This window comes from Larimichthys crocea, chromosome XVIII (genome assembly GCF_000972845.2).
Source record: "Larimichthys crocea isolate SSNF chromosome XVIII, L_crocea_2.0, whole genome shotgun sequence".
Taxonomy (NCBI): domain Eukaryota; kingdom Metazoa; phylum Chordata; class Actinopteri; family Sciaenidae; genus Larimichthys; species Larimichthys crocea.
Genome location: NC_040028.1, coordinates 11,568,119 through 11,574,728, shown reverse-complemented (window position 1 = coordinate 11,574,728; position 6,610 = coordinate 11,568,119). Strand labels below are relative to the sequence as shown.

At 38.5% G+C, this 6,610-nt stretch overlaps 1 long non-coding RNA gene across 1 annotated transcript; it reads right to left on the bottom strand.

The window, feature by feature from the left end:
* Positions 1-1,187: 1,187 nt before the first annotated feature.
* On the bottom strand, positions 1,188-2,510 carry LOC113748163 (uncharacterized). The gene is made up of 2 exons (XR_003464174.1): positions 2,455-2,510; positions 1,188-1,575 (listed from the first exon to the last, which is right to left on the bottom strand). It is a non-coding gene; the product is annotated as an uncharacterized LOC113748163 (long non-coding RNA).
* Between the last annotated feature and the right edge of the window lie 4,100 nt (positions 2,511-6,610).

Sequence of the window (6,610 nt, the reverse complement as noted above, 5' to 3'; positions counted from 1 at the left end):
GATCGTTTATTTGCACCTCTGGTTATATAAGACAGTAACCGCAGATAAAAACCACCTCCTGGGTTAGAGATGACCATTTCATTAAGCAACCAGCCGTCCTCCTTTTAACCTTTTAATGCCTGCATGTTCATTTACACCCAAGTTATAAATATTTCAAAACATTCTAATTGTGTAGCTAAAAATATTGATTTTATAGCAGCTCCACACAATGGAAGGTGATATATATAATTCAAGAGGCTGAGTATCAAACTATATTTATTGTATCAGTATCGGGACAACAATAATGTACAAATAAAAAATAAAAAAAGTGGAATATCTGCCAATGCCACACTTGCAAATCTAACAAATGTTACTTAAAACAAGGCGGACATTCTTAGAAACAAGATTTCTACCAACACACGAGAGTCAAAACAAACTATGTCAATATCGTTTGGATAGATTGATGTACAAACTTATTCAAATTGGCAGCACAGCATTGACTATTTGTTTATACACTGAAATATATATACACTTATTGAAATATATATATATAAGCTTAGATGAGATCACTCAATGTCTTGACTGGTTAATGTGATTATTTTTATTCTCAAGTCCTGAAAATGTGGAAAGGAAAAGACAAATTAAAAATCGAGAAGTGTTCTCTGCTGTGCAACAACAAACACTGTTACAGTCAGAGTAACCCTTCACGTCGACAGTATTAACCCTTTTTATAAAAGAACACTATTCATTTAGCTTTTTGGTCCAGAAACATTACTGTACTTATTTTACCATTCAGTTAAATCTGTGTTGAGGGTGACAGTATTGAGGTAACCATCCATATGGATCTCGGCACAAGCATTTTTTTCTCTCCTTAGCAAATGTTGAAGGTAAAATGGGCATGGGATACAAATTATTTAACTTTTCAGATAAAAACAAAACAAAACAAAAAAAGCACTACTAAAAGTTACACAAATGTCATAGCATCTTTCCCAACTATGCAGAGAAACCACAGGCTCCTTTCCAGCAGCGTCCCCCTCATAGCAATATCAAGTACGTGAATTAAAAATTGTTGAACCCATCCTGACCTGCAACAATCAGAGAACTTGAACAAGAAAGGAAAAAAAAAAAAAAAAGATTTTGGCATGTAGTTCAGCTTATGGTTTGAGACATGTAGGAGGTCATCTCAACATCAAAAGAACTTTTTTTTGTTTTCATTACGAGCCATATCTGATCTGAGATGTGTCCCTGCCTTGGACAATTTCAAATCATCCATTTTTGTGAATAAAACATGTTTCTTCTTTTTAAAAATATTACCCTGCATCTCAAAGTTTGGATTTGGCCCAGAATGAAACAAAAAACAAACAAACATAAAACAACTGTACAATTCTTTTATGTTGCGATGAGCCTGACATTTAACCAAGCACAGGAGGGGGGGAAAAAAAGAAAAGAAAAAAGAATCAAATAAAGAAATTAACAATTACAACATGAAAATAATGGTGTGGTGTGTGCTTCCAAGAGTCCACATCCCGCTTAAGAACAGACTCCTCCTGTCTGTGTTGAAATACATCAATATGTGTCCTCGTCCTCCATCTCCAGCTGTAACAAACAAAAAATTACATTCTTATTAAGAGCACAGAAGTGATTTAATCTACGGCAAAATATAATACTTATTGGTACCGCACAAGCAATGACCCTTGAAAATCATAAGCTGGCATTAAATGTCCAGTTATATTAGTTTAATATAGTATTATTATTTGTTTTTTTATTCTCTGCTCCATCTACAGTTCCTGATTCAAAACAACATTTTAGACAAACATTTAACCGCTGGCTTTGATGATTAAAAATATAGTTTTTCACTTTGATACACTGAAGATGACACCCATCCCGTGACATGGCAGTTTCTACCACCTACATATATTTTACACAGTTTAAAACAAACATGCTTATATATTCAAGCAGCTTTGAAGAACTGGTTGTCATTTTGGAAACATTCCCAGATTTGCTTCGTGCACAGATTTTGATATAATCAATACCACTTCTATGTCCGCAAGCTAAAAAAAATTAAGCTACAGTCAGCTGGTGAAAGTGTAGCATCAAGACTGGAAATAAGGAAACTGCTAGCCTAGGTGTATCCAAATAAAAAAGTCCATGTACCAGCACCTTTAACGCTTGCTGTGCATATCTGTGAGATTATCAGAAGACTGCTTACTTTCTGCAGCTTCTCCATCAATTTCAATGTCTACTGATATGGGCCAAGAAGTGAGGAGTCAAATAATATACTGTGCAAATTCTGCAGGAAGGACAATCTGTGAAATTTCCATCAGTATTTCTACACTGCACGCTAAGAGGAGCACAGCATAAACAACAAAAATGGTCGCACACAAGACCACGGCATCATCTTCACCGATGTCACTTTAATAAAAAGGAAAAGTTGCTGACTAAAGAAAAACACAAAAAAGTCCGGCTTTCACCAACCTGTGCAGGTGTGTCTGTTCATTAATTGGCTGTCCATCAAACCTAAACCTTATCTGCGATTGACAATCCCTGTAAAAAAAAAAAAAGAAAAAAAAAGCATGTCAGTGAGATTTTGCACATCGTTACATCAACAAAAACAAAATACATTTATTAGGGGCAGCTGTGGCTAGACTGGACATCCACCAAGCAGTTGATCAGTGGTTTGTCCTGGCTCCTCCTGTCTGCATGTCGAAGTTCCTTGGGTAAGATACTGAACCCCAAACTGCTCCTTGAAGGCCTCGCCATCAGTGTATGAACGTGGTGTGAATGAGATATGTGAGTAAGTGGTAGGAAGGCTATAAAAGCTAAAGTGCAGCCGATTTTCAGGAATTAAACCGAAATTTACAAAACTGAAGGTCGGGCCAGATCAGGAATATCTGCCTACTCCTCACAATCACATGAACACAGCACACTGCTTACTGCAGGGCTACTGAGGCCACGCCCCCTACATACATGGGCATTCCTCCATCACATGCACTGATGATTTCCACAACCTTGGACCACACTTGGAGCCTGTGATACTAAAGTCAAGTAGATTTTGATGATATTATGGAGGTAAATATATTTGATGTATGGGTTTTAATGTTCTTGCAAAAAGCACATAACATGGATCAGCAGATGCTAGTGATGAAGAGCATTTCATTGACCATTTATGAGGCTCTCTTGTCATGATGCTATCTTAATTTCTATAATCCCATGGAAACTTTCTGATTGAATATTTCCAAATCCCCCCCTTAGCTTAAACCCCCATGGAAAGTTTCTGGAAATGTTCCACCCCTTAACGACCATATATGATTATGTTATTAAAAAATAAAATTATAAAGTTCACATGCTTAGCACCACAGGAAATAAAAAGGTTTATGGCTCAGTCTTTCAAAATAAAACTGAGATAGTCAGGCAATTTATTGTCGTGCTGATGTCGCTACAGAGTATTGAAATTTTGTTTTTCTCTATCCTTGCAACAGCAATAACATGACAATAAAATATATAGAAAGATGTAAAATAAATATAAATATGCACATAAAAAATATATAAGCTAAAAGACACTTCGAATAAAACAGCTAAAAACTCAGTCTAATTCCAGTCACTGCACATTCTCCTTTCTTACTTTGCTCCAAATCAACACTGCCAATTGGGATATAACTAAGTCTATCTATGCACAGTGTAAACAGAATTATCAGCATAAATATAGTATGTATGGCTATATAGCAGTATGGAATATTCAGTAAAGATACTTATAGATCCCTCGAAAGGGAATTTATTTTTTAACATGCATTTTAGCTGAAACACACACAGACTTTTGGTCCATGCTGGATTTGAACCAGCCACCCTCCCTCTCTCTCTCTCTCCTAAGCCAAATCCCTGCAGCCTGCAGCTATATTATGCACACACACAGTGTAGGACTTACCTGTCTTTCGCAGTACGCCTTCATTAGTTTGCTGAGCGGAGTATGCCTTTTGATTTTGAACTGTACGACCGACCATCCTGACCTACCTTGAGTTGATGTGGTCGTTCTCCGTCTTCACTCCTTCCTGCAAACAGGGACACTCGGGTAAGGCTTAATGGCGACACCATTCACTCCAAAAAAATAATAAAAAGAAATGGGGGTGTGTTTAAAATTAGATAATAAGTAAGAGACATTTTCAAGCAAAACACCATTCAAGTCGCCTCCTGCTCTCTGAACACCGGCGCTAACGGCTCTGCCCGTTTGAGGCCAACGGCAAACTTAAACCAGCCGAGCTAACTCCAGTTAGCCACATTACAGGACGAGCTTGCTCCTTTGGGCGCTTTCACCGTCCAAACAAACAAACAATAAATAAATAAAATCACACAAACACGTAAACCAGCTCGGTATTAGCTCGGTTAGCATTAGCACGCTAGTCTGCGTTTAAAGTGGCGCAGAGAGCCACAATGGCGCAAACGGAAAGGAAACCAAATCATTCATTCTGCTACAGCGACGGCAAACGGATTAAACCGGCGTGTGGTTGTAGTTCAGCAGGTGTTGTAGTAGTTTTTTTTTTTTTTTTGGAGGAGGCCACAATACAACACACACAAAAAAAAACTGTGCGCCGAAGCGAAAAGATCCGCAAAACTTTTGTTTTCTCCGTCGACCCGCTCAAATGCGGCTATCTGCTTAGCACGCGTGCTAACGGTTAGCGCACAAACGTTCAGCCGTTAGCCGTTAGGAAATAAACCGCACACCACGTTCTGACCTTTGGCTTTTTCTTCAGACATTGTGCTGTTTTCCAGAGGATTTATTTAATCGTGGAGACCGACCACTGCTAACGATGAAGCGGGATTATCAGCTCCCCTCCGGCTCTCTTTTTTTTTTTTTTTTTTTTTTTTTTTTTTCTCTTGGATCAGGAGCGCGCACACCACATTTAAAATGTAATTCGACCACAGAGGTCACGTGTTCCACTCCTGCTCACGGGACCGCGGATACGGGAGCGCGCAAGCTAATTTTGCGCTGCCCCGAGATAGGTAAAACAAAAGGGGCCCCTCTGCAGAGAAAGATCTCTGTCTAGACCAGTGGTTCTTAACCTTGTTGGAGGTACCGAACCCCACCAGTTTCAATGCTCATTCACCGAACCCTTCTTTAGTAAAAAATAAAATATGATTTTTTTTTACTGGTGCACAAAATGAACCGTGCATTAACTCACTTGTTCAAATAACAAAACCAACACATGCATGAACTCACAACAACTTACCTCAGTGTGACTTCTGCTGTTGCCTTTGAGAGACCAGTTCAATATGCGTGGCTTCACCTTGGCAAGTGCCAGCTCATGTCATTTTCACAGCAAAGTCTGTTCCTTTTCTTATGTTTATGTCCAGCATCCTCAAAAACGTTACTCACAAAGATATGTGTTGTAACAAATGGTATAAAAAATTCCAGGGCGGAGGCTCCACCGAACCCCTGAGACCGACTCACCAACCCCTAGGTTTGATCGAACCCAGGTTAAGAACCACTGGTCTAGACCAAGAGCCTCAACCTTTTTCAGCCTGAGGACCCTTTTGGACCAGAGACAAACAGAACAGGGACGCCCACATGTAATTCATTTTTTAAATGTGGCCTATATAAACTTTTATTATCACTTTATTCACCTATAGCTCAATTATTTATTAACATTATTGATTTGTGTTAATTTCACAACAAAGAAACAAACTGCTGTGTTTGCTGGTCACGATATGAAAGACTGCATCATTAGAGTTTCATTTTTTAAATTCTCACCAATTATTTGGTGAAAATTGTCAATTATAATGTCAAAAGTTAGCGGACCCCCAGCAGTACCTCTGCGGACCCCCTAGGGGTCACGGACCCCTGGTCTGACTAAACCAGACCAAAGATCCAGATATCCAAGATAGATAGATAGATAGATAGATAGATAGATGATAGATAGATAGATAGATAGATAGATAGATAGTGATGATAGATAGATAGATAGAGGATAGGTGGGGCTGGAGTGTATCCCAGCTGACTTTGGGCGAGTGTTATTCTTGCATTCTTGTAATTCTTGTATTACAACACAAGACATGGATGAGCAGGGGCGCCGTATAGGGAGGAAAAGTTAGGACAATTCCAAGGGCCCACGACTGACAGGGGCCCAAAAAATAGGTAAACACCAATATAAATTATATATAGGCGTGTTCTAAACTACCATGTTAGACATTAAAATCCTGCAGCGTAGGGCGGCCATGTTCAGCTAGAGACAGTCATACAGAAGGAAGAAGAAGACTATTGACTGTCATTGGATCATTAACAGAACTGGCTCAAGAACCTGAGCTCATTTGGTGTTAAAAGACCTTGCCTGATCCTAATTCCCTCAATTTACTATCTCACATCAGATTTGAACTAATCAGCGATCCCCTAGTTTAATTTCAGTCAAATTTTAGTTTGATATGTTTTGAATTATTTTATTTAATATGAATTAAAAAAAAAAACATTTCAGAGATTCCTCAAAGTGCCATTACGTGAATCAGTGTCATAAAGGATGTGTGAAGGCATTTCCTCAATAAATACCAGATGAAAGTGAGAAGTGAAAGCAGACTGACATTGATTCCATGTGTGAATTAGAGTTTTTAGCGTTTAGCGAGAATTTTCAAAAAAAATTATTTTGTT